This window comes from Anser cygnoides, chromosome 5 (assembly GCF_040182565.1).
Source record: "Anser cygnoides isolate HZ-2024a breed goose chromosome 5, Taihu_goose_T2T_genome, whole genome shotgun sequence".
NCBI classification, from domain to species: domain Eukaryota; kingdom Metazoa; phylum Chordata; class Aves; order Anseriformes; family Anatidae; genus Anser; species Anser cygnoides.
Genome location: NC_089877.1, coordinates 58,663,264 through 58,688,943, shown reverse-complemented (window position 1 = coordinate 58,688,943; position 25,680 = coordinate 58,663,264). Strand labels below are relative to the sequence as shown.

Genomic DNA, 25,680 nt, shown 5'->3' with positions numbered 1-25,680 from the left:
TCAGGAGAAAAGGTATAATCATTTCCCCATGTGTTGATCAGTTACATGAGAGGCCCAGCATGATTAGGAAAGTTAAAGCTTCTGTCAGCAACCAGTGTGACTCACATCAGTGATTCTGGATCATTTCACAGATTAAATGGCTTCAGATTAGACTGAGAATTTCATGGGAGTCAGAAGGGGAGGAAAATATTCTTCATCTTCATTGTTTTTCCCTTACAGGGATGAGGGGCCAGCCAAGGCTCACCCAAGGAGGACACAGCCATTGTCCTGACTGGTTGCTGGGATGTGAGAATGGTGGTGAGGAAAGCCAGCACTGCAGCTTTCTGTAGCTCTTGTAGGTCTTGTTTTCTTTTAGGAGACACCAGTTTGTGCTTCTCCATTGCACATCCTTAGTGCAGGCCTGAAATGACTGCTTAATCCTAAAAGGCATTATGTGGTGTGTGGTGAAACGTATTTCCTTCTTGCTGTTTGTCCTGCTTCTTATACAACTTTACCATATACCGTCATCATCACCATAATGAAAACACATTTATTAATTGAGGAACCCTAGGGAAAACTACCAGGTTATTGTCTCCTTTGTGGGAGGTATATCTTGGTACTCAGAGAAAACCCTTCTGCATCAACTGTGTTATTGATTTACTCTGTTCCTTGAAGGCCTTTTTTTACTCATTATCAGCCATGTTATCTAGATATAAAGTAGAGGCCGGAATAATTTTTTCAGAAAATGTGAAACTGCAAATGAACATTTACTCATGGAACTTCACAGCCAGTAGGGACCATTATGAGCTTCAAGCCTGACCTCTTGCATAGCTGAGGCCAAGCAGTGTGACCAAGCAACTTGTCTATATGGTATTTAAAGAAACTTGTTCTTTGGAAACTGCATTTTAACTAGTTATTATTCAAGGAACGTGTGTTTCTTATATTGCTTTTATGCGTGCTGAAAATTTATTTTCTCTCTCATCTCTTTTCCAGTTTCAGTCTTTGAATTTCCTCCAGGTCCATCCAGCTGGCTGTGCAGGTAGCACTGGCTAACACCAGATACCTCAGCAGTCCTCTCCAGAACTGATACAATGGTGTGTGCTCAGGCATCTGGTTGGAGTGAAATGAACTTCTCTTCATGAAGAAGTCAGCGGACAGAAGGAGAAATTGCACAGTAAGGAATTAAATGTCCCTTGCTGAACTGAACACTGGCAAAGGGATATGTTGCTTCTTCCTGCTAGGGGTGGTTGTCCAGGAGAAAAAATAATTTGATTTTTTCAGAGGCATTGTTGAGTGCTGTTCCTAATCCAAAGGGGGATAATGGAGGATTTGTTAGTGTCTGCAAGACATCAGGCAGGCAGAGATGAGTGTGGTCTGCCCATGTTCCTTGTCACTGAAGCCATGTGAACGTGGTGCTGAGCTGGAACTAATAAGCTTCTCTGGGAGAGAGGATGCAACAGCGCCGGCCAAACTTGCCAGTGCTGTCCACATAGCTTCCCTTGGCTCCGAGCACAGCTTCAGTCTGCTTGCAAACTACTTGAGCATTGTGTTGCCAAAAATTCCTTTTGAAACTGGAATGTCCTTTTTCTATCTGTGACCTGCTTAGCTAATTGCATATTTTAGGATTTTGCACGATGACTGGGGACAATGGGGAAACTCTTCGAGAAGGAGGACAGTACTTCCTAAGCAGAGGGTTGGGAAAGGGGCCTTAACAGAGATCAACAAAGCCATTTTCATTAACGCATACCAGCACTTTTCTGGAAATTTCTAATTTCTTAGAAAATAAGCCTAAAGAACCTTAAGGTAAAAACAACTGTTTTTTTTTTGTTTTGTTTTGTTTTTTTTTTGATTGGAATAAAATCTGTTGAGGTAAGGTTTAACTTTTCTGTTTGTCGCCTTAAAATGGCTGTTGCAGCTATACATAGAATGCAATATATAGGCGTACTTCAGAGGTGAAAGGTGTTATAATCAATACCTTCTGAAAAGCTAAGAGGAGTGAGGCTTAAAGAATAGATATTGGCTTGAGAGAATGAGATTTTTGTATATTAAAATACATCTGGGTGATAATTTTAATGTACGAGGTATTAATAGCCAGTAAATAAAGGCCAAATACTAATGGCCCTCCTATTAAACAGTGAACCCATGTAAATAAGATGCATCAGCAACAGCTGAAAATGAAGCCCTTCTTAGACATGTCCTTTGAATCTCTTCACCTTCACAAAATAGTCATGCAAAGACTGATAAGAGCATTGCTACCTAGCAGCTGTCTAGGCACACCAAAGCATAACAGCACTACCAGCTAAAACCTGGCAATTCCAAGGTTCCCTTGCAAACAAAATCCCGATAAAACACTAAATTGCAGGAAGTCAATAATTTTATCCAATTAGTCAGGATAAGTGGGCTGGTGTCAATCTGGTATCTCACACTTGAGTGGGACAGACACAGCTGCAGTGGGATGCCAGTGACATTTTTTCCTCTAGCAATCTGGGATGAACATAAATCTGCTTATAAGTATGACTGGGAAATTGGTAGTCCCTTACCCTGCAATTCAAAAGAAATGGTTTTGAATTTTTTTGGCAGCTGCTCACATCTGAGTTGGAGTGATTGCTCAAAGGTGGAGAACAGGGAGATGAAGCAGACAGATTCCTCTCCTCCTTCTAGAACTATCAATCAGCTTAAACTTTGTTAGCTTAACCCTGTGGCCCAGAGTCTGCACTTTGCCCCCATCTTCTTCACCGGTGGATGTGGGAGGAAGGCCTGCAGCCCTGCCTGCAGTTCCTGTGCCAAAGTAGTTCTTCTCCAGGATCTTGTCACTCCTGTGTCTTTTTAGGCCACTGAAGAAGCCTCACTACCTGCAGTTTACAGCCTGTATTGGAGAGCAGGAATGTGCTCAGTCCTGAACACTGCAGGAAGGGAGCACGCTTTCTGAGCATGCTGGTGAGCTGATGGAAAAGCAAGCTTCATCTAAGCTAAGACTGGGAGAGTCACCCCTGCATGCCTAGGGATCATTCCAGTGGTGCTTGCACTTGTACGGGTTATTTTGCGTTAAAACAAAACAAAACACCCCCAGAATTCTAAAAAGAGGAGACCCAATCAGATGTTTAACTCCATAGATATTACAGCTAGATTTATAGCTACCCAGTGCCATGGACTGCCAGGTGCGGAGGAAGAGCTTGTGCCTGTAGCAAAAATTTGTTATGAGGAAGTTGTAATGATACCCGTCACTGTTAAAAGGTCACATTTAAAGGAGCGGGCTACAAGTTTTTCTGGAGGGAATTGTGTGATAGGACAAACAGCAGTAGCACACACTAGCAAACAGAGAAGATGTGGGGGATCTAGCAGTGCTCAGCAGTGCATCTTGAAAGATGAAAATACCAAAAGGTATCAGTAATTGTGAAACAATTTGTAAGACCCCATCACTTTTTCCCCTTGCCCCTTCATACCTGTAGTGTGTCTCCAAACCAGCACACCCTCCACTGTCTTTTGTGAGGAACACTTGAGCAGGCTTTAATGAGCACTGGGGTGGTGATGATGGCAGAAACGTGCTGCTGAAATGACAGTCACTCCTGGGTCTTGCTTACAGTAAGAGGATGCCTGCATCAGCTTATAACCCAGAATATTTTAAGCCTGACATTCACATTCTCTGTCTTACTATCTGCAGAAGGTTTGGCATCCTGAACATAGTTTGAAAAGGATGCACCACTGCACCGTAATCTCTGTAGCGGTTGTTGTGTATTAAGCATGTATATGAGAGAAAAATGTGGATGCAACTAGTACCACCATTGCATAGATGCATGTGCCAGACACAACTTTAAAGCATTTAGCATTCATTTTCATATCTTAAAATTCAGCGATGTTTGTGCTTCAAAACCTGGAAGGATGACATAGATATACAAGGTGCCTTAGGGCACTGAAAGTTAGCTCTTGGTGGTATTTGTGACACATAAAAATCATCTAAAATAAGATGATTCATTTTTGTTACTCCAGATAGTTTCTGTTGGCCATGGATAGAGTAAGTCCATTCCTAGTACAGCTACTGTTTCTCCTTCACTTCCCCAAAATACATTTTTTTAAAAATGTACATCTAATTAAAGGACATGTAATTCAGCAGAAAGTCTTTTAAATGCATAACTGATTATCTACTTCCTGTAATTGCTGGTTTGTATATTGAAACTTAGATTGAGTTGGCAGACAATAAAAGATTACTTTTTAATTAGATATACTCATCCCTATCATTTGGGAATAGGGGATATTTTCCACTACTGCTATTCTTCGTATCCAGGAACACACGCTAATCTCTTGCTTGCTATCAGTGACATTTTTTTCCAAATGAGAAATAAACAGAAGCCTGCATCTCTTGCAGAAACTACATGGCTAGGCAGTATTTGTCATTTTTGATAAGACATTGGTAGTGGGATGTATATTATGCATTTGATGGTGCACAGCAAGACTATGTACAAGGGCCAGTTTAAAGTATGGAGATTCACTTACAATCCCCAAGGATTTTTCATATTCATTCTTCATTAGAAATTCTGTTTTTACATCAGAAGTGTGTAAACACAAAATTATGACCCCCAAACTATTCTTTTATGGAGTCTCAAACTCATTTTTCTTTCCTTGTGACGAATGAAGCAATTATTATCTGTCTTAAAAGGTATCTCATGTAACCTCTTGCCCTGCAAACTCCATCTAAAATGACAACATCTCCGGAGAGCTTTCTCTGCATGATAAACTGAGTTGCAGCCTACCTCTGGTTTAACACACACTGTCGCAGGCACCAGAATGTTTGGAGCTCTCTGGTAAGTGTGTGGCTGCAAAATAGGGTGTCTAGCTGGTGACTTGGGAGCAAGTCACGTTCAAAGCAAGGGCTCTCAATGTGTAATTCCTTTCTCATGTGAGGACCATGTTTCAAAAGCAGAGATAGGGTCCCCGCACCCCTCCGACTCAGCTTGCTCTCCGACATCCACAGCTGCACAGCTGTCATGTGGGAGCCAGAACAACCGATTTCATGGCAAAGTAATGGCTGGTTCCGTGTATATTTTTAGCAGTCTTTTTCAAGTAGTTCAGCCTCTAGAAAAGGAGGTGGCGGAAGCACTGGCCTCCCTTATCAAGTCCTCTGAAGAGATTAGCGTGGATCCATATGTGCTAGCACCATCATTCCTTGCTTCACATCTGTAGTTAGAAAAGGAAGCCTTGTTATGGGGCATGTGACAAAGCTATATCTCTAACTGAAACTATACTGAATTTTGCTTGCCCCTAATTTTGCTTTGCCTCCAGCACCTGCAGTCTACTCTGCTTCCTCCTCCAGACCTTACACAGTCACAGCTCCACTGATTCAATGCCTATTCATGTCATCCATCATGGTTTTCCTCTTGACTGCTGTAAATCTCCTACTGCTTTTTTTTTTTTTTTTTCTGTGAGTCCCTTCTAAACAAAAGGGATGTGATTCTTCTCTCCCTCCCACCGAATTTAACCTGTTGTAGTTTGCCATGTCATTATTCATGATTTAAACGAGGCTAAGCGAGAGAAGAATAGTGCACTGAGATTTTCATTATGCCGAAGCCATGCTATTCTCTTCACGCAGGCTGTGGTATTATATCACCCTGTCCCTTCACCACTTTCAAAGGCTTCTTTTCCTCACCATCGAGCTCAGTAGCATGCAAAGGACTTCCAGAGCTTGTTTTTGAACTCGCCTGACCCTGCTTCTCTGATCTCATATCCACTCCCACACACATTTATTTGCCTTTTCTAATCTGGCTATCTCCTGTGGCCGCCCGGCTCTAAGCATCTGGGTGTCTGTTCTTATTTATGCCTCCCATTTGCCTGACGCTTCGAGCCCTGACTCATTTCCCCTCTCCCAGGCTCACCTTCATGGCTCTCCTCTTCCTCCCAGCTGGCGAGCAGGCTGTCCTGCCACGCTGCCTTCCTCTTCCTCACGCAGCACTGGTGGGTCCCCGCCTTGCTAGCTCCTCGTTTAGCTGAGCAGATGCCTCTTTTCCTTATGGTTCACAAGATCTGGTGGTTTTCTGACCGTGCTCTGTGGGTGTGGGTGAGCCCAGCCCTCAGGACGTGAGGCCCTTCCACCAGTCTTCCCTCAGGACGCAGGCCGCGCTGTCCCAGGCTCTGCAACAGGCCTCCCACTCCGGCGTCCTCCATCCAGGGCTGCTTTCCACCTCCCTGCTGCCCCAAGGGGCACGTGCTGGGCAGGGTGTCTGAGGAGGGTGAGGGGGTATTTGCTGAAAGCACATGAGGCTGTCTCCTGCTGGGCACATTGTTATCGCAGCGGTGTCCCTGCCTGCAGCTCCTGCTCTGCCTGGCAGGTCTCCATGGTTTTATTTAGCTAGTGGTGGCGGCACATAGGTATTCCCGATCTGGTCAGCACCCAGGGACCTTTCTGTGATTAAACAGTGCTAGTCGAGCTTTGTCAAAGCCGGTGTTTTTCAGGCTGCATTTTAATGCCATCGACTCAGGATTTATGCTTGTGTGATGGGATCCTCACGTGTGCAGGCGTAGGTGGCTCATTCCTTTCCTTCAGTAATTGCTCGGCTGCCCTTTATGTGGAGAACAGAAAGTGAGAGGTGGCGAGCAGCTGAGTAACCTCTAGCTGCTACTGCATCTTCAGGAGGCCTTTCCGTCTGGCAGGTGTAACCTTTGGAGAAGTCATACGCTATCATCACTCTTCCTCTCCACCCACCGAGCTACAGCTGAGGTGACATGGGATCGGACGATTCAGAGAAGAACCTCAGGGCAGGGCTGCCTGAAATATCCAGGTATCAAATATACCGATCAGCTCTATACAACTTGCTTTCTATTAGGGGGTATATTATAATCACACGTGGGTGTACTGCTTCCCACCAGGAGCAGCAATTTGCACATGTATGTGTGACTCCTGAAAGGTGGGTGTATCTCCCTGGTGCTGGAGCAGATCCTGTGCAACTTTTTGCCTTTACAGGAGGTCCAGGAATGCCTTGCAGCTCAGTGTGGTATTCATACATTTGAGATTGCCTAGCCAGTAAAGAGAAGACTTGTATTTCTGAATAAATGACAGCATTACAGCTTGAAATTTTTGAAGGGACCTGCCACCCTCCCAGAAGGTTTGATGGCACTGACTTAGAGTGACCCCAGAGAAGCTGTGCCTTCTTCTAAGCTTTACCAGCTTGTGCGTGGTAGTCGTGCATGCTTCTTGCAACACCTTTCTGAGAGAGCTGTGGGAAGAGGTGGCTGGGGAACTTGACCGTAGGGGAAACCGTTAGATCTTTATGCTCCTTCATTCCAGGAACATTGACCCTGGGATACATGTGGCAGCAGCCCCAGTTGATCCCTATGGCAGTGAGTGTGGTAACTGTACACTGTGAACATGCACCCTCTTCCCCAAGGAATTTGAAGTTAAGCAGTTTACCTCTGACTGGGATTTCAGAGGCTCTGACTGCTCAGGCAGAGTAAAAAACTTCAGCTACGTTCCCTGCATGTGCCCAGATAAGTTATAGAGCACATGAGGTGTGTCCAGCACTTGCAGGAGCCATGGGCCTTTGGTTTCTACACTGGACAGATGGTCTATATATGCACAATAAATGCCATGTGTTTCCATGCACAGACCATCTGTGAAATGTAGGCATAGGATGTCCGATGCTTCCTGAAAACCTGGGACAGAAATATGGCAGCCCTATGGCTGATGCTCTGCAATGTGACTGAGACCATAATTTTCAAAGGACTTTGGACTTCCAGCTGCTGCTGATTTCAGCGTATTTTCCAGAGCAGACGCTGAGCACGGCTTGGACTCCGTGATGGGGATATTTGGTAGGACAGATGCTGCATGTGAAAGTCCTGAGTACAGCAAGAAAAGGTGACAAAGCTCTTCATTGTGAGGCTCTTTGAAGAATATGGTGCAAGATGGAAGGCTACACAGTGCAGCTGGGGTCAGGGGGATATTTCAGTCTGACTTCAATGTGATGGAAGTGCTGTGTGACTCTTTTAATGGAACTCTAGAGAAAAAAAAATGCACCTACTGGTACTGATGGCTGTTTTATTTATTCACTTATTAACCACCCTTGAAATTACAGTCTATTGTAAAAGTATCACTATTTTCTTCTCCAATGGATACCTGATTAATGTCTTGCGAGTTGTGCATGCCCTGCCAAATGAGAGTGATGTGTTTCCCAGCTGATACCTAAATAATTCTTTAAGTGAGTTATTGTCTCACTTAGTAGCTCTGGTAGACTAGATCCCCACCTGTAAGCCCTCCCCATGCAGAACAAAATTTACTTAATTTTGCTCAAATTTAGAATGGTATTAACACAGAAATTCAGCAGTGAGAAATTGCCTAGAGGCTTTTCTCTTGCATTTTCCCTGCAGGGAGATTCACATTTTAAGCTCTCCCAAACAAAAAGGTCATCCCATTTGTTCCAAGGATTTTTGGAGACTAACCAATAGCCAGTATTTATATAGGAGAATTACATTAGCCCACTCCAGCTCTTCTCAAGATTGTTTGGAAGATTTTTCAAATTTGCAGCTCTCCCATAAGAAGGAATGAAGTGAAGGAAGCTTTTGGAGCTGAGCATCTGCTCTCAAAGAAGGCAAGCACAGGTATAGGGGGTGAAAATGCCTATTGTCCCACTGGGGTCTTCACTGCCTCTGGAGTTGCGAGGACAAGTGCCTGGGGACAATTCAACAGTACTTCACACTCAGTTCATCTTACACACTCCTTTCTTAGCTCACGTCATTCCCCTCATCTCCCATTCCCTTTCCTTTTCTCTTCCCTTTCTCTGCACTCTGCCACCTACCAACTCTCTGATTCAGTATGCTGGCTCACACTGGTAGCTGCAACCCTGAGAAGACAGAGACGCTACTGATGACACTGAGCTGTCTGAGCTCAGCTTCTCTCTCAGATTTGGTCCTTGTCATCTTTTTGTTATCATCATCAGCCATCCTACTATTCTTTATCACTGTTATCTTTGCTGAAAAATCAGTGTAAGGTATCCATTTAATTTTGGGGCAGGGACCTTCATGTTTTTAAGTTCTGCCTAGCTACCCCACTCCTTTTCCCACTGTTTATTTTATTCATAGGGCTGAAAGGTATGTTTCTGTTTAAATCTACCCCTTGCAAGGCCTCATTCTGCTTAACTTCTGGCATTTCTCATTTTATTCTCAAGCTTCTTGACCTCTAAAGTACCTTCACTTTGCTGAGCTGTCTTTTTTTTCCATTCTTTGCTGGCTCTTGGTTGATTGCTATTATCCTTTGTTGAGGTGGCTTACTCATTCACTTAAATTTAGAGTAATTTTTACAGGCTTTGTTTTTCCCTGGCTTGGGAGATATGCTGGAGGTAGTTTCTATACTTTTGGCTGAAAGGAATCTCAGGCCTTTCCCACATTCAGGACTTTCAGTTCTTTAGTCCAGTTGAGTTCACTAATTAGTTCGCTTAATTTCTCAAATTCTGCCCATTTGAAATGTAGAACCTTAATTACAGACCTATTTTTGTTTACTCTTCCATTTAATTTAAACTGAATCAACTTGTGATTGCTCAGTCAAAGGTTATTTTCTTTGATCGCTTCTCCTGCAATGTGCTTGCTATTTACCAAAACGAAGCCTAAAATAGCATCAGTGGTTCAGCACTCTTTGGTGAATTAATTTGTTGGCAATTACATCTAAGTCTGTTTGGCCATGCTGCAAGTAGTAGCTTCTGTATCTATGAAACTGTATTTATTTCTCTCAAATTTCCTTCCTTAATGACTTGGTACATCATCAGTGATATTGATAAAGAAACGAATCAAATGTTAAAAAATCTAGAGAGGAAGAGAGAACACAATACGGAGCAGTTTTGTGTCACTTTGCAACTCTTTATTGCTGTGTGCATTTCTGGTACATCCCATCTCATAAAGGATACAGCACAAATGGAAAAGGTTCAGAGATGGGCAGCAAGAACAGAATGTGGAAGAGCTTCTGTCTGAGGAAAAACTGACCTGAATAAAAGTCTTTAAGCTGGAGAAGGGATAAATGACGGTACCTATACTGATGCATAGAATATCATAAAGATGGTAAATAAGGAAGAATTGTTCATTATCCTCTCCCATTTAAGGGAATGGAAGAGGTTATCAGGAGAAACTGGCAGATAGTTTGTTCAAAGCAGGCAGAAAGAAATGCTTTGTTTCACACAGCACGTAGCTGTGTGAAATTTCTTCTTGCCACATGTTGCTATGCTTGTTTATATAGATTAAAAACAAATACAAAACCAAAAGAAAAACAGATACACAAAATCTCACAACAACAATAACAAAACAACCCCAAAAACAGAGAGATTGATGGAAGAAAACAGCTAGTGAAGACTACTGACAGCACCTCTGACTCAGCTGTTGAAGGCGAAGTGTTTATTCTAAGGAAATGTCACTGCTGGCTTTCTCTGATGTCCTGCCTGAGACATCTGCCTTTGGCCATTGTTTGAGGCAAGATGGACTTGTAGTCTATAGGGCTGCTTCTGTGACCCCATGTCCAGTGACAAACCAAGGACTTTAGTGTACTACAGCTTACAGTGCCTCCAAAATGATTCCCAGGTCATGGGCAGAGGTAACACAGGAAGATAACAGTAATTTATATTTGGTTTTCCTTCTTTTGGATACTTATAAAGGCCAGGATAACACTCAGCTCTGCACAGTATGTGCTTGCCATTTCTGTTTAATTTCCAGGTACCTTTTCATTTGGAAGTGGACTCAGTTCTTTCTCTGGGCTCTGGTAAGCAGCAGGTCACAGAGAGAAATGCCAGGGAAGCACAGACCTCTGCTCAGTGTTGTCTAAGGAATAAAGGTGGGTGAGGTCAAACGGTTAAGAAAATGTGATTGGTTAATAAATACGGCCAGAATAATGGTCTCATGTATGGCGTAGCTATGCAATGGCATTCTTAGGGGCAGAAATCCCGTGAATCCACCAAGACCGCTGGATCTGCTACCAAATTTTATCCAGTTCTGTCTACCTCTCTGTTCACAGAAGATGTTGCCAAAGCTGAGTTCATAACTTGCAAACCTCTAACAGCTGCCTGATGTTCTTTTAATCTTTCACATATGCTGCATTCGGCCTCCTCACAGCTACAAAAAGCACAAGCTACATTTTTTTGTCCTGCAGCTTCCTAGGAGGTCTAAGTTTTGTCTTATGCCCCCCTGCCCCCAAATCAAAGGTAAATGGCAATGTGCCATTGACAAACATGCTCAAGTAATGGTTGTATGTTCAAAGGACTGGGGTCTTCTACCCTGCTCTTGGGAGCTGGCCCTAGCTGATACAAGGATGTAGACCTGTCTTGGCACATGTGGGGAGAGTAGTCCATTTTTCTTGGATTTTTTCATTCCCCAACCTTTTGTCTTGTCTATTAAGGTCATTAGTTTCTCCAGCAAATTCTCTCTGCACTGTTTGTTCAGAGCCTAGAACAAAGAGATCATAGCCTGGCCCCTAGACACCACTGTAATACTGCGATGAATGATCCTTTTTTTAACTGCACACAGATCATACTGGTGAACTCCTACTTTGACGCTTCCAGACTGGTCATATGCACATCATTCTGATGATCAATTTTTTGTGGTTGCTTTGAAAAACATCGGCTTACTAGCAGTTTAATGTGAAGAGGAAAATAAAGAAGCAGTGTTCCTACTTTATCTCTTATGTGATAATCCCCTTTGGATATTTTCCAAGCTTCCTTCTTCCTTTGGATTTGTTTTTGGAGTTTTTGTCCCTAAAAATCTTTCATCATTGCCCCTACATCAGTCTGCTTTTGGAGCATCTTCAATTAAGGCTCATAAAAAGTTGATTTATTCATTTATTTATTTATTTTTACTCACAGATACATTTACTTTAACAAATACTTTTAAATTCCTTCCTGTTTATTCACTACTCAGACTTCCTATTCTTTTTATTAACACATTCTATTTTAAATCCTTTTAATCTTCTTCACTTTCACTCTATGCCAGTCTGTGACTGATTGTTTCAGAGTCTCCTCAAAGCCATGACTGGAATTCTTCATGTCTACTTCAGTATTTCAAGCTACCTTTCTCAGGCTGTCACTCTTGTTCTGACTCTTTGTCATAGTTGTTTTGTCCTTTCATTTGTCCTTGCAATTTCAGGAAATACTCCCTCATTTTTTTTCCTGTGAGAGGGTCACCAGGAGCTTGTTGTCTTCTTCTAGCCTACCAATTCCTGACTCGTTTAATGGCTCTTGAGCCTGCTTAATAGAGTGACTCACCAAAATATTTCGCATCTCTTTGTATCTGTTGAAAGCGCCCTTTTACATCAGTATGCATTTATATATAAATATGTATGTGCCATCCTGCTAACTTAGGGTTCTATTTACCTGCTCATGTGTCTGTCTATCAAGCACTGTTCTCGATGGAAATTACTTCAATGTCTCTCCTTTACTTTGAAGTGATTTCTAGACAGCTACTTATCAAAGAACATTAACATTGATGGCAGATCTATTTCCCCATTCCTGTAATTAACAATTCTATCAATTGAAGCTGTTTTTATGGGCCGATGACTGAGGCAACAAAAAGAGAAAAAATTATCTGGGAATGCAGTAATGTTTCATGTAGCAGAGGGCAGTAGGACCAAGTACAAGGGACTAAACAAGTGCAGTATTCTACTGAGCACACAGGGAGGAAGGAATTTTATTCCATTGAATTCAGTTAATAGTTAACTTCAGCAAGGCAAAGAACCCTCCCTGGCAAGATTCTTCCATTAGCAGACATCCTGAGAGCTGATCCCGACAAAAGGTACTGCGTAAGTCATGGTGGTCTTAAATACAGAGGGGTTTTTTATTCTATTCCCCTCTTTTCTCTGGCATGTTTTTGCTTTATACATTCTGAAGTTTAGTATCTGTCAGGATGTTTGGATGATCAGGATTATTACTGTATACCGCACGTTAAGTTGATTTCAGTACTACAATTATTTCACAAGTGCTATTTACACTGTCTGGTTTTGGGCAGCTAACATAGATGGCAACATTAAGCGTCAAAGCTTCTTATTCCTTCACAGAAATTAATCTGGCCTGTTTCCTTGAAAGCTCATCCAAATATTATTCTTTGAATATTGTAGAAAATCTATTGGGTGCAGCTCCTGGAAAAATTACACTGGGACTGAGTTTGCATGGGGGGAATAATACTGTATTTTTGTCTTTTCTCATGATTCCAGGAACAGGCAGGCACTAAATCGAGCTCAGCAGCAGATCTGCTCTGCACACCGCTGCTCACTGCTGCAGCTGCTATCAGTACGACCCTCACTGCGCTCTTACTACGACAGCCCTTTCATATGATACATGAGATGTTCCTGGCCTGGTTTCAAAGGGCAAAGGGGAGAAGGATAACAGAGCCGACTCCGGCTTTTGAGCATTTTGTTTACTGGAACATCCTTTTAACCATTCAACAGACTACACTGCTGGGTTAAGGGAAAATCATTAATGTTGCCCTTGGTAAGTGGATCAAGTAATAGTGCCATATGCTCTGATGCAGTAAAATGCGATCACTGCCTAGAAGCCTTTGCATTTGGAAAAAAAAAAAAAAAGAGTAATTTTTGCTTGCTTTGCATTACTCTGGGGATATACACCATTGCTTCTTCACCAGTATCACTAAAGTACCAAAGTGTACTGATTGCACCTGTGCAAATCAGAGATCTAGGAGATACAGGAAACACTTTCCTCCTTAAATAAGTTTCTCCACTGCCTGAGTTTCTTTTAAAGCAAAGTCTGCTTCTTCTCTTGTTCATAGAATCAGAGCTCTGTGCCACCACTCCTTGTTCTGGGGATTCGCTTATTATAACTTCACCTCTGCAGACTCAGATGTTCTCTGAAGACCACCACGAGGCTGGGTCCCAATACCCAGCTGCTGAGGCACAGAGCTCACTAGAGGTACTAGAGGTACCATGCCAGTTCCATGAAACCATCATAAAGACAGAAAAAAAAAATCAGCAAATGGCAAATTAGTAGCATTGGACCTGGTGTGCTCTTTGTGAGAGGCTCAATTCTGTGTTGGCTCACATCTTAATCCACCCCAGCTGACACACACCAAGCATAAATCAGCACAGGGTCTGGCCTCTGTACTGTGCAAACATTAACTAATTAATCCTCCTTATAGCCACTGGAGGCTGCAAAGGAATTATTATTATACTTCTCTTCAAGAGTGTGCAACTGAAGCAGAGAGGATAAATGATTAAAGAAAACAGATATAATGATTGTCTGAACTTGGGTGCAGAAGGACTTTTGGACATTTCTGGAGCACCCTTCACCTGTTTTTTTTTTAGCAGTCTCGACTGAGGAATAAGCAGGAGAAATTTTGTGAGCTACTTTTAGAAAAGCTCCAGGGCCTTATCCTCATCTTTGTTACACTTATAAATCTGGAGAAATTCTATTTGCTCCTTGAGGACACACAAGGGGTTTACAGGAATGTTGAAAATAAGAATCTGGCCCATCACATTAACATAAAATGTGAGGAAAAAGTACCCAACAACAAGCAAAGGGCAATACAGACAATAGGTTTCTTATGAGCAAATTGGCTGTTTGTTTGCCTTTTTTTTTTTTCCCTACATTAATGCTGTCCAGGCCTCCCCTGTGTATTCTCAAGGAAATGACTTTGTTATATCAGTGAAGTATATTGAAAATGAAATCAGTGGTAGCACCAAATGTGCCCAGACATGACAAGACTTTTAAATAACAACAGAAGAATTCTATCTCCTTTCCTGTTTGTTCCATGTTAACTTATGGAGATTGGTGCTGACTTTCTGGAATGGCTGCAGCAAGCTGTAAATGATGTATGAAAATGAAATGAAAAATCTCTGCCCAGGCCACTGTGCACAGCAATCGCTGCTGAGCCAAATTAATAGCTGTTTGCTCCTGTACACTCTGACATGAGATGGAGACAGCGAAGCCAGCAGCACAGAAATTGGCACAACCACCCACAAATATCCTGGCCAGGATATCTGTTGATTCTTCCTTCACCCAGTCCTGTTGTCAGTGGTGGAGTCCTTTAGAGATATAGAAGGGAAGAGATCCAGATGTTTGCAGCCCTTCCTGGAAAAGCTCAGGGATTCACACACAGAAGGTAACAAGTTAGGTGGTGATGACACCTTCACCTTCTTGGGACCTCCTTTTTCCTGCCTCCATTTCCTGACTTTGTTTATTGTCTTCTTCCCCATTTTTATCCAACTGTATCTCTGTTGCAACATCAACACCCCTGGGCATTGGGGCTGTGCAGGTGAAAGAGGCTTGCATCAAATGGGCGTAATTAAGCGAGCACATGTGTGTGGGTACAATTAACACCTGGTGATTATGTCAGTAACATGGTGGGCATGGTGACAAAGGGCATTTCTGTTGACCCAGTTACTGAAAGGCTCTCTGGTAGTCACGCTGCAGTGCAAAACTGCAAACAGTGATTATTAATACCATTAAAAATTCATGCAAGCTCAGGTTCTGCAAATGCTCTGCCATGTGAACAGTCTCTGCGGAGATAAAGAGGGCATGACAGCAAGTGTAGAAAGCTGATGTCCGGGCTAATGATGTGCTGGCTACAAGTTGCCCCTCAGAGCTTTGGGCTCGACGTACCCCTGTGCCCTCAGCTGCTGGGCCCACCAGGTGTATTTGCAAGCAGCCCCCACCTGGCATCCCCCCTTGGACATTCACCATGTAGCTCTCTGCTCCCCCCCTTGCTCCTTTTTGCATGGGTAACTTCTGCAAGCGCGAAGTAAAAACAAGAGAAATTAAAAAATAATATGAATTAAGCAAAATGCCCTTTGTGTGATACTCCTTCGCAGCCTAGAAGCAAAGGGAGATGGGATTTAATTTAGGCCAGTCCTCTGCTGCATTTCAGATAAAGGATTTTTAATCTAGTCGTAGGTTGATAAAAATACCCCTCTCTGATCCTGCAGGCAACTTTTTCTGCCAATTTTCTTTCCAGAGAGGAAGAGAGGGGAAAAAATAATTGAAAGAACACTGCCGCATAGAAAATGACACTGACGAAGTAATGCATTTTGGAACTGCGTGCTCTGCCAGCTCCGTGTTTACTATTTTTTCCTCCTTTTACTTCAGAAATTTCAAGCTATCGGTAATCATCAGCATGATTAGGTGGTGTGGGGTTTTTTTTTTCCCCCTTTTTTTTTTTTTCCACTGAGCTTTAGTTCAGGTACCAGTCTTTTAAATACAAAATGATTTCTCCATTCTGGAGTGTTATTTCAACTTTCACAGTACAGCTTGTTCTGTTCCACCCCAAGCAGAAAATTTTCAGGGTTAATTTATTCATCTAATTGCTGGATGCACATGTGGTATTGCAGTCCACAGTGATTTTATGGACTTAAGGCTATGGTAATGACTTAATAAACATGCATGTGTACATGATTTGAAGGGAATATATTCTCTTGAATGTAATGTTTCAGAAAACACAGCATGAAAAAAAAAAGGGTGGCCAGAGGCATATCTCAGTGGAGTGAAATGCTGAGCTTTTAGTATTTTTTACAATTAAGGACTCTGTTTAGACCAGGTATTACCTGTCCAGTTTCCTGACAACTTGTGAACATTTGAATAATCAAACCAAAAAAAAAAAATATCATTTTTTGACTTCCTTTGACTGTGTGTTATTTCTTTCAGCCCTTCTCTAGCTTCTTAAAGGTAGCTTGTGCACATCCACAGGAAAGCAGAGCTGAGCCAAATGAAGAAAATGAATGGGACAAGTTTGATGGACAGCATTCAGGAAATGCATGTTGAAAAACCTCTGGTGTTGTCTTAGAAAGGGTGAAGGGGGTCAGGAGAAAGGACAAGTTTTAAGGGCAGCTGTTTGAGGGGCTGGTGAATTAAGCCACACCAGCTTAAACAAAACCCAGCACAAAAGCACCTCTGTTAAGGTGTATGAAGTTACACTGGTTTAACATTAAGAAGAAGGTAGAGGGTAGACTCTATAGCTGTTGGACAATCCATTGCTTTTGAAAGTTAAAATGATTTTTGATTGTCCCATTGGCAGTTTTTAAGTCTGATGGTGTGGATGCAACTTCCCCTTGGTAAGTACCTAAACTGTACTGCCCCAAGAATAAGGGTTATTTTTCCTGCAGCTGGACATGTGACAAAGTTTTTGAACTTAGACATTTAGAATGAGATCTTTATCTCAATTTTGAATAAAATTTGGCTCTGTTTTTAAGCAGAGCTCTGGTCTGGATACTGGAGGCTCACCTGCACTTAGTGTCTCTGCTTCCTTTAAGCTGTTTTTATTGAGTGGTTCATTGTCTGATTTGGCCATCACTTGAGATGGAAAAATCCTCTGATCAGTCACCGTGAAGCAAGCTCCTGCCACAGTGTCTGTTTTTGGCCTTGACCAGACGTGTACCCTGGGAGTATTGCTGTGAATCCCTCACTGTGCTGTGGATTTGGTATTAATGCCACTTCAGCTGGCTCTAGCTCAGGAGGCTGCTCTGGGTGACAGACCAGTTTGTGCTGTGGAGGGAGATGTGAGGAAGACCCAGGATCCTCAAACAAACTTCAGTTGAAGGGAAGGACCATCCCAGAGACCCATCGTTCTTGACTTTGTTATATGCATCTCCCTACCCAACCCTGCCCCTGGAACTTGGCTCTGCTGAAGGAGGGATTTTCATACTTTTAGATGTTAAAAAGTGATTTCTTTCATCCAAGCTATGACATTTTATCTCCAAAACAATAATACCTTTTTTGGAGAACTGGTGAAGGACAGCTCATGACTTTTTCCTGTTGTCCTGCCACAACTCTGAGGTACAGCAGAGATCTTCCTCACTGTCCCTCTACCCCCATTTACTGTCAGCAAAATAAGCCAAATTTAGCTAAACTTTCTGTTAAAACAATGAGCTAAGGTTGAAAGCTCAGACACTGACGTGCAACTCCTCTGACGCCTGCAGTGGTTATGGCTGTCAGCGGCCTTGCTGAGGGCTGCACCATTCTCCCACATGCTCTATCCAAAGACAATAGTACTATCATTATGGATTTCAATTGGTTTTATTTGGCCTGGAAGAGGGTGTGATGAAGTGGTATCCCACTTTTGCATCTGCTGTCCTGCATGCTTCACAGCAGGAGCAGTGTCTGTGCCATCCCTACGGACCGGCTGTAAGCCTTGCTTAATGGCTGCTCAGCAACGCTGGCAGCTTAGGGCTAACATCAGAAAGGCATTGCCCTTGGCGTGCAGCACCATGCCTTCGTTCAGACTCTAGTTCCTGTGCTTCTCGCTGCTTCCTAGCCTCATTATTTTTCATTTTGCTCCTGCTAGTTTTGCTAGTAAGATCCCATTTGTCAAAACTGCTTTATCGAAACAGGGAAAAGATTGGGCTGGGAGAGTGCAGTGCACAGTTTCATGAGGGATGCAGTTGCTTCCACAGCACAGGATCACATCAGCAAAGTACTGGAGGTGACTGCAAACCCATTCAGGTGAATGTCATTCATTATTTGTACGTATAACCAAGATGAAGCTATTCCTCTTTGCCCTCTTGGGAGGTGCTATTTAAATGAGGAAAAGGCAGGTCTTTCTTCAATGAGCACACGGGCTAACCAAACAAGGCAAAGACAGGGGAAAATAAATATTACTTTGACTACTGAGATCAAATCAAGGCTTGGAGATGCTAAATGGTTTGCCTGAGGTGATATAAACAATCCATAGAAGAACAGAGGTAGAAACTGAACCCAGAGTCTCTGGCCTGGTGAGCAGTGCCCTCTCAGATACTATGTGGTCAATAAAATGGCAACATCCTAAAAATCCAGTTTTTGCCTGTGAACTCCTGGAGAAAAAGCAACAGCATCAAAAAACAAAACAACAACAACAACAAAAAAAAACACTATTTACTTTTCTGATAGTATTTTCTTCATGTCAGAATTACTTTTTCACAATTTTCAATACTTGTTATTGCCACTGAATTTAATAGCTAATTTATTGGTTATCTTTGGTAACAAAATATTTCAAAATACAGCTTCCTCTCTCTACAACTTCCTGAGCAGAGGAAGCAGAGAGGGAGGTGCCCATCTCTTCTCCCAGGTAACTGATGACAGGACACACAGGAATGGCATAAAGCTGTGCCAGAGGAGGTTCAGACTAGATATAAGGAAAAAATTCTTTACCGCAAGGGCAGTTAAACACTGGAACAGGCTTCCTAGAGAGGTGGTCAATGCTCCGTGCCTGTCAGTGTTCAAGAGACATTTGGATAATGATCTCAACAACTTGCTCTAACTCTTGGTTAGCCCTGAAGAGGCCAGGCAGTTGGACTAGATGATCTTTGAAGGTCCCTTTCCACTGAGCTGTGCTATGCTATGCTATGCTATGCTATGCTATGCTATGCTATGCTATGCTATGCTATGCTATGCTATGCTATGCTATGCTATGCTATGCTATGCTATCCTATCCTATCCTATCCTATCCTACCCTACCCTACCCTACCCTACCCTACCCTACCCTACCCTACCCTACCCTACCCTACCCTACCCTACCCTACCCTACCCTACTAAAATTCCTGAATCTAAATGTTACAGAATTCATGAATATTTTGGCATTTCTCACAGGACGAGCCTTCTTCTGGTGAAGAATGAAGAGCAATGTAGTTTGTACTGTATTTTTAAGATTGTTCCTTCCTTCATCATCATATTTTACATAGTTAAAAATAGGAGTTATATTCATTGCATTGGAATATAAGCTTGCAATACACTTGTGTGGTTATCAGAAAGACTCGGTTCTTAATTACCTGCAAAAACCATTTATTGCCTGATATACTCTGGCACCGTGAATATTATCCCTTAATTAACTGCCTTATTTCAGCTAAATTAAAGAAAGATCATTTAAAATATTACCATGAACAGTTTTTTTTTTTAATTAATGCCAACTGTATCCTCAGCATTGAAAAAAAAATAAAAATATTATTTCACTGAGCTGAGGAGTAAAGTTTCATTTTCTTAGATGAGTGAGGAGTGTTTTGTTCTTAAAACTGTGCATTTCTAAGAGCTACTTAAAGTGGAGCACACACTGGATTTTTTTTCCCTGTTGTCACAGGCTACCTTGTCCTGAAGGCTGTTCAATTTTGAAGAATGGAGTTCAGTAATTGCCCCCTGACAGACCTCCCTGTCAACTCTTCAGGATATCGGTGCTGGATTGTTTGCTGGGAAAACACCTAAAGTCAACACAGGGAGGTACTGAAAATAGCATTCAGATGGTTGGGGGATATCCAGTGGGCTGGATGGAAGCACATGAAAGAGACGTGCCAAAGCACGGTAAGGAACCATTTAATGACCGTGTAACTGTGTCTCTCTTTTGGCTACCAGATTTCCCCTGGAGCTTTGACCTGCTAGCCAGTAGTGAGAATGCCTGCTGCTCATAGATGCAAAGGTTTTTCTGTTGACTTATGCTTGGCTTAGGCGTGAAAACCCTGCCTTGAGGTTGAGGGTAATTACTACTGCATAGCAAAGACATGTGGGGCTGATTAGTTCCAGGCTAGATAGGGAGAGGGGGTGGATGGTTCCCAGGTAGAAATGAAAATGGGAGGGATGCTTTGCTCCAGGGAAGTGGGTGTTTAGTCTAAGGCTTGTTCCAGATGAGGATTTAAGTACCCAGAGCAGGAGAGAGGTAAAATTAGGTCCTGCAGGCCAAAACTGTAACATCAACCAGCTGAGAGCGTGTGTCAGGGTTCAGTATCTGTCTGTCTTTGACATCAGAGGTCTCTACATTTCTAGTTCACTGCTTCTGTGTGCCCTGGGCTGCCCTGCCTTGGTACTGTGTGGTGAGAAGGATGCAGTTTAGGTTCCCTGGCAATGTTTAGCACGAGACTGCAGCTCTACCTTTGTATGAACGAAACTAACAAAGTTGAAACTGAGCCTCACCCCAGAAGAACTAGCTAAATATTTTTGTGTGTCATTGCCTTCTTTTTTCTTTTTCATTTTGGTTTAGAGAGCTTTGCTTTTATACTTTCCCATTACACAATTTCGTGCAATTACTGTGAATGAATTAATCCTATGAGACTATGTTCATGGCTGTCCTTTACTGGTGGGGGAGGAGGGCAGGAGGAATGACTTCAGTGCTCCTTTAATTGCCGATCTCACTAATTACCCTCCAAACCAAGCAGGTTTTTGCTCAGAGCTGTTTCCACAAGCCAGAATGTCCTTCTGGAACTGGTTTACACCTGAAAGGGTAATTGCTTCCTGACTCTGAGCTTATATATTTCCAAAACCCAACAGCATCTCATCCAGCTTCATAATACACCTCCTCCCTCTACAAAACTGGGCTTGCCACAGTTAGGGGAGTTCCTTATTTAGCCCCGTCTTAGGACACCTGCCTGATAACAACCCAGGAAGAGCCTGTAGCTGGAATTGCCTGCCCTCCTGATATGGTCAGAACCAGAATTTCTATCCTTTGGTTTATTTCTTGAAATAACTGGCAAAATCCATGCAGGCAGGCTAGAAATGGACAGGGCTGTGAATAAGCAAACACCGACATGGGCGATGCTCCCACTGAACTTGCCAAGTGCTGAGTCTTGGCCCACAAGATACACTGGTGTGGTGCCAAAGGAGCAACCAAAAATAAAACAAACAAACAAACAAACAAAATACCAGCGCAGCCCAAAAACACTTTCTTCTGGTGTTCACCAAGCAAACGCGGTTCTGGCAGTAACAAGACACAAATGATCCCCTGTTTGTGGGTGCACTGCCCTGGCTCGGTGCTGCTGCTGTGGTGCTGCTGCTCTATAGGCACTTTATGAGTGATGTGACAGTTTCCCTGACTGAAGTAATTCCAAGTACTGTAACATGAGGTGTCAAGGCAGACAGTAGAAAACATTTCAATCCTTTTCATTAGAACAAAGCGCTATTCTCTTGACGGCTTTCAAATGCATATTGTTTAGCTATTATGTGCTAACCTTGACTATTATATTCCAAGCACAATAGCAGTGGGAGCTTTCTGCTTTTTTGTTCGTTAGTGATCATGGTAAGAGACTTTCTCTTTTCCAGGGTCAGTAAAATATTCTGTTACAAAGGAAAAAAAAAAAAAGACACACACACAAAAAAAAAAAAGAGAAAAGATATATTTATGTAACAGTAGCAGTGAGAGGGAAATCTGAGGTCTCCCCTTGTGTCTCAAATTTCAGGTGGCTTGAATGGTTCCCAGTATGGATTTTTACCCTAGTGGAGCTTGTACTTCTCTTGACAGAAATCAAAGACTGCAAGTGCGTCCTGCCTAGACTGCTCATATGACTAGTGACAAGCTGATGCTAAAGTGACTGCAGTGTTAGCTGCTGAAAGCCTCAGGCAACGTACAGCAGGTAAATGGTTAATTAAAATGATTCTTCAAGGATACCTTTAAGGGAACAGGGAGCCATTCCAAACCTCCGTGGGGAGTTATTGATGGAAATTGCTGCTCCATGTTTTCTCTCAGGGCTACACACAGGCTGGTTACCTTAACTGTTTCTGACATTTCTTCTGTCTGACCATGAGGCTGCCGAGATGGGAGGATTAAGTTACTCCTGTAAGAATGAGATCAGACACAGGTGAAAGCCAAAGATAGAGATTCAGAAATGTGTGTGCAATACACAAAATATGATGAAGCTTGGGCTCTCTTCTAGAACCAGCCGTGTGTTCTGGAGTACAGAAGTTCTCACTGTTCTCAGCCTCTGCTTGGGCCTGATTGATTTTTTGCCTCATCCTTCTGAGCCATCAGGTCCCACCATCTCATTTTTCCCTCATCTTTTTTTTTTTTTCTCTCATCTCTTTCTCCATTTTTGACCAGCAACCTCTTTTTTTTCCACTTAATAAACAGCAATTCCCATCACCTTCCAAGTCCTTCTTCACGACCTCCCACCTCTCTCTTCCCATCCATTCCTACCTTCTCCCTTTCACCAGCTCCCACTCCCATCTTCTCCTACCCCAAACTCCAGCTCTCAGTTTACCCTCTCCCTCTACCATCCCTCCCCCTCCAGTGCCTTCAGCTTTTCCATCTCCGCAGTTTGATTTTTCCCCCTTCCTCGGTGCCAACGCCTGACAGAGAAGGAGTTGCTGATTATATGTCTTCATTGTAATTAAACTGGGCCAGAGCCCATTCTCTGGCACTAAAAGCAAGTGGCACAGTCTGGCTCACGTCCATACATCTAAACTCTCTTCCTCCCATAACAGTATGGCTTTATCCTTTTTGCCTACTGGGAACAGCCCTTGGCAAGTGCTGCTCTCTGAACCCTGCCCAGACATGGTATCTGAGAGTACTCCCTAGGACAAGCCAAAACCGTGCCAGGGAGCATGCTAATAATTGAACGCTATAGACTGTGCTACGGGCCTCGGCGCTGCTTAATTTACTCATAAAAATGCAGATGAGAGAATGAGGGGGACAAACAATGTCCTTGCTTTCAGCACAGGTATAGACCCAGGAAGCAGCTACAGGGGTTGCATAAAACTGCTTCACACCCGGTTCACCAGGCAAGGAGGGCAGGCTCTGAAAAGCTAGCGTGAGCCTCTGGAACGGGTTATCTTTCAAGCATAAACTTGGCTAAATATGGGCAAGGTTTTTTAATCTAGTGGGGGTGTGGGAAACATGTCCTTGATTAAACCCCATCCCTCCAGCTACTGCTGCCGAGCTCCTGCCCCAAAACGTAAGCTCCAAACAAGGATTTCCTCAGGATTTTGAAATATAGGTGAAAAAAAAAAATAAAAAAATCCTGCTTTTTCTCCCCTAGGTGAGGATTGCAAAATTCAACTGAAAGAGAACACCCTCATAGGAAACTTTATCTCCTTTAGTTAGTATTTAGCAAAATTTGCAGCAATTGAGAGCAGGGTTGTATTGCGTGTAGGCAGTGTAAAGCGATTTAGTAGTAAGTGGTAACACCTCTCTCTGCCACATGTAGGTGTGGGTAGACATGCAGACTAGGGGGCTGATGCTTGGCATAGCTCCTTTGACAAATCATATTCACCTGAGGCCAAACCTGGATCAAAAGGAAGATCTCAAGCTTCTGGGACACATTTGGGAAGGATGCTTTAAAGTTTAAGGGGACATTGTGCGAAGGGAGAGATAATACTGGTACAGTGACTGGGTAAACACAACGTGGAAATCCTCTATAACCAATGACTCTGATATATATCCCTCTATTTTATTTTATTTTATTTTATTTTATTTTATTTTATTTTATTTTATTTTATTTTATTTTATTTTATTTTATTTTATTTTAATCTTATTTTATAATTTATTTTTTATTTTATTTTATTTTATTTTATCCCAAACAGATCTGGGATAAATAGTACATATGCATCCAGGTGTGCAACACTCCCAGTGCCTGTATACATGTGTGTATTTATAGCTTGCCGAAGCCTAACATCGCTACATATTGAAATAATTAAAGTAGTAAGGTAGGCTATTTCTGTTTCCACAGCTTTGGACATGCTATATGCAGCCAACAGTAAAACCCATAAAGATTGTGTTACTTAATTCTAATTTTATTTCTGAAATAACCATGCATATTTTCTGAAGATCTTGCTTGTCTTTTAAGCATGAAATAATAGGCAACCAATGTCTGTAATCCATCTGTTTGCTTTTTCTCAAATATATATATTGTATATATATATTCTCAAATGTATATATTTGTATATGTATATTTGGCTTATTGGTTCTCCGCACTAATAATGAAGAAAAGTCTTGAAAATAACTTTTTGGTCACTGAGTGTTACCTGGAATTTGGCTTGCACTAAGGTCTCAGATTTGGCCCTGCAAACAAATGTGTTCATCATCTCATGCATCACGGAATAACTTCCTCATATGTAGCGTGAATGAGGATTATTGAAATATGGGGATGGTCAAAATCCTCCGCATGCCATCTTGTCCCCAGTTCCCCCTGCTTCCCTCTCCCAGGCTGCCGTCCTGGCAGGCTGTTCTCTCCCCATGCAGTGATAAATGTGTAGGAAGTTGGAGCTGGGTTCCTCAGCCCCATGTCTGGTTGTGTGGTCCAAGGCAGAAGAGATGTTCTGCAATACAGCTGCACACCTTAGCCTGGGGTGAAGGCTGTCCTTGGTCACCCTATTTAGTGCAAGGATGCTTGCTTCTACGGTTTCCTTATTTTTTTTCCCTCCATTCAAAAAGCTATTGTCTTTTTGTGAAACCAAAGCAGATGTTCAAATTACATGTGTATTAGCACACAGTAACTCCATCCAAGGCAACGGAAAAATGTCTAATGGGCCTATCTTGTGTTAGAGACATAAGTAATAGTGCCTTTGTGCACTGTGTCGGGACTGACAAGACTGTCTCGCTGGGGAGATTGGCAGCAGAAGACCATTAATGTGCAGATAAAGGAAGAGCGTTATCTCCTGGTGTTGTTCAAGTCGTTGGCAAATTTCCCTTCGGCTCCAGCAGAGATGGGAGTTAAGCTGAGAAGCTTGCCTTTTTATGGACAAATTTTCCTTTGCAGCTCCGGGATAAAGGTTTTTTGGAGGAAGAAGGCAGTGACAAGACAGAAAATGGCTGTGAGACCAGCTATTGCACTGGCAGATCTGAATGCGGGGGACCCGTGCATAAAAGCTTGAGCAAGCAAGAAAAGATTTTCAAGTGGGGATCCTATCTGGGAACAAATAGGGCAGAGCAACCAAAAGGAAAGCCAGGCCACCTGGGCAGAGGTGATTGGTGTTACGAGTGGTCCACAGGGCTCAGCACAGTGCAGAGAGCACCCAGATCTTGACATTTGAGCTCTTTTTGATGTGTCACTTAGGTGGCTCAGCAGGCTCCTGGAAGAAA

The 25,680-nt window shown here is 42.7% G+C and overlaps 1 long non-coding RNA gene across 1 annotated transcript in view; it reads left to right on the top strand.

The window, feature by feature from the left end:
* Positions 1-25,680, top strand: part of LOC106037275 (uncharacterized) — a 58,517-nt gene that overhangs the window by 7,720 nt on the left and 25,117 nt on the right. The window contains exons 2-7 of the long non-coding RNA XR_001207917.3: positions 220-334; positions 973-1,153; positions 6,622-6,749; positions 13,142-13,418; positions 19,981-20,198; positions 22,064-22,237. This is a non-coding gene — a long non-coding RNA (uncharacterized lncRNA). The remainder of the gene's footprint in view (positions 1-219; positions 335-972; positions 1,154-6,621; positions 6,750-13,141; positions 13,419-19,980; positions 20,199-22,063; positions 22,238-25,680) is intronic.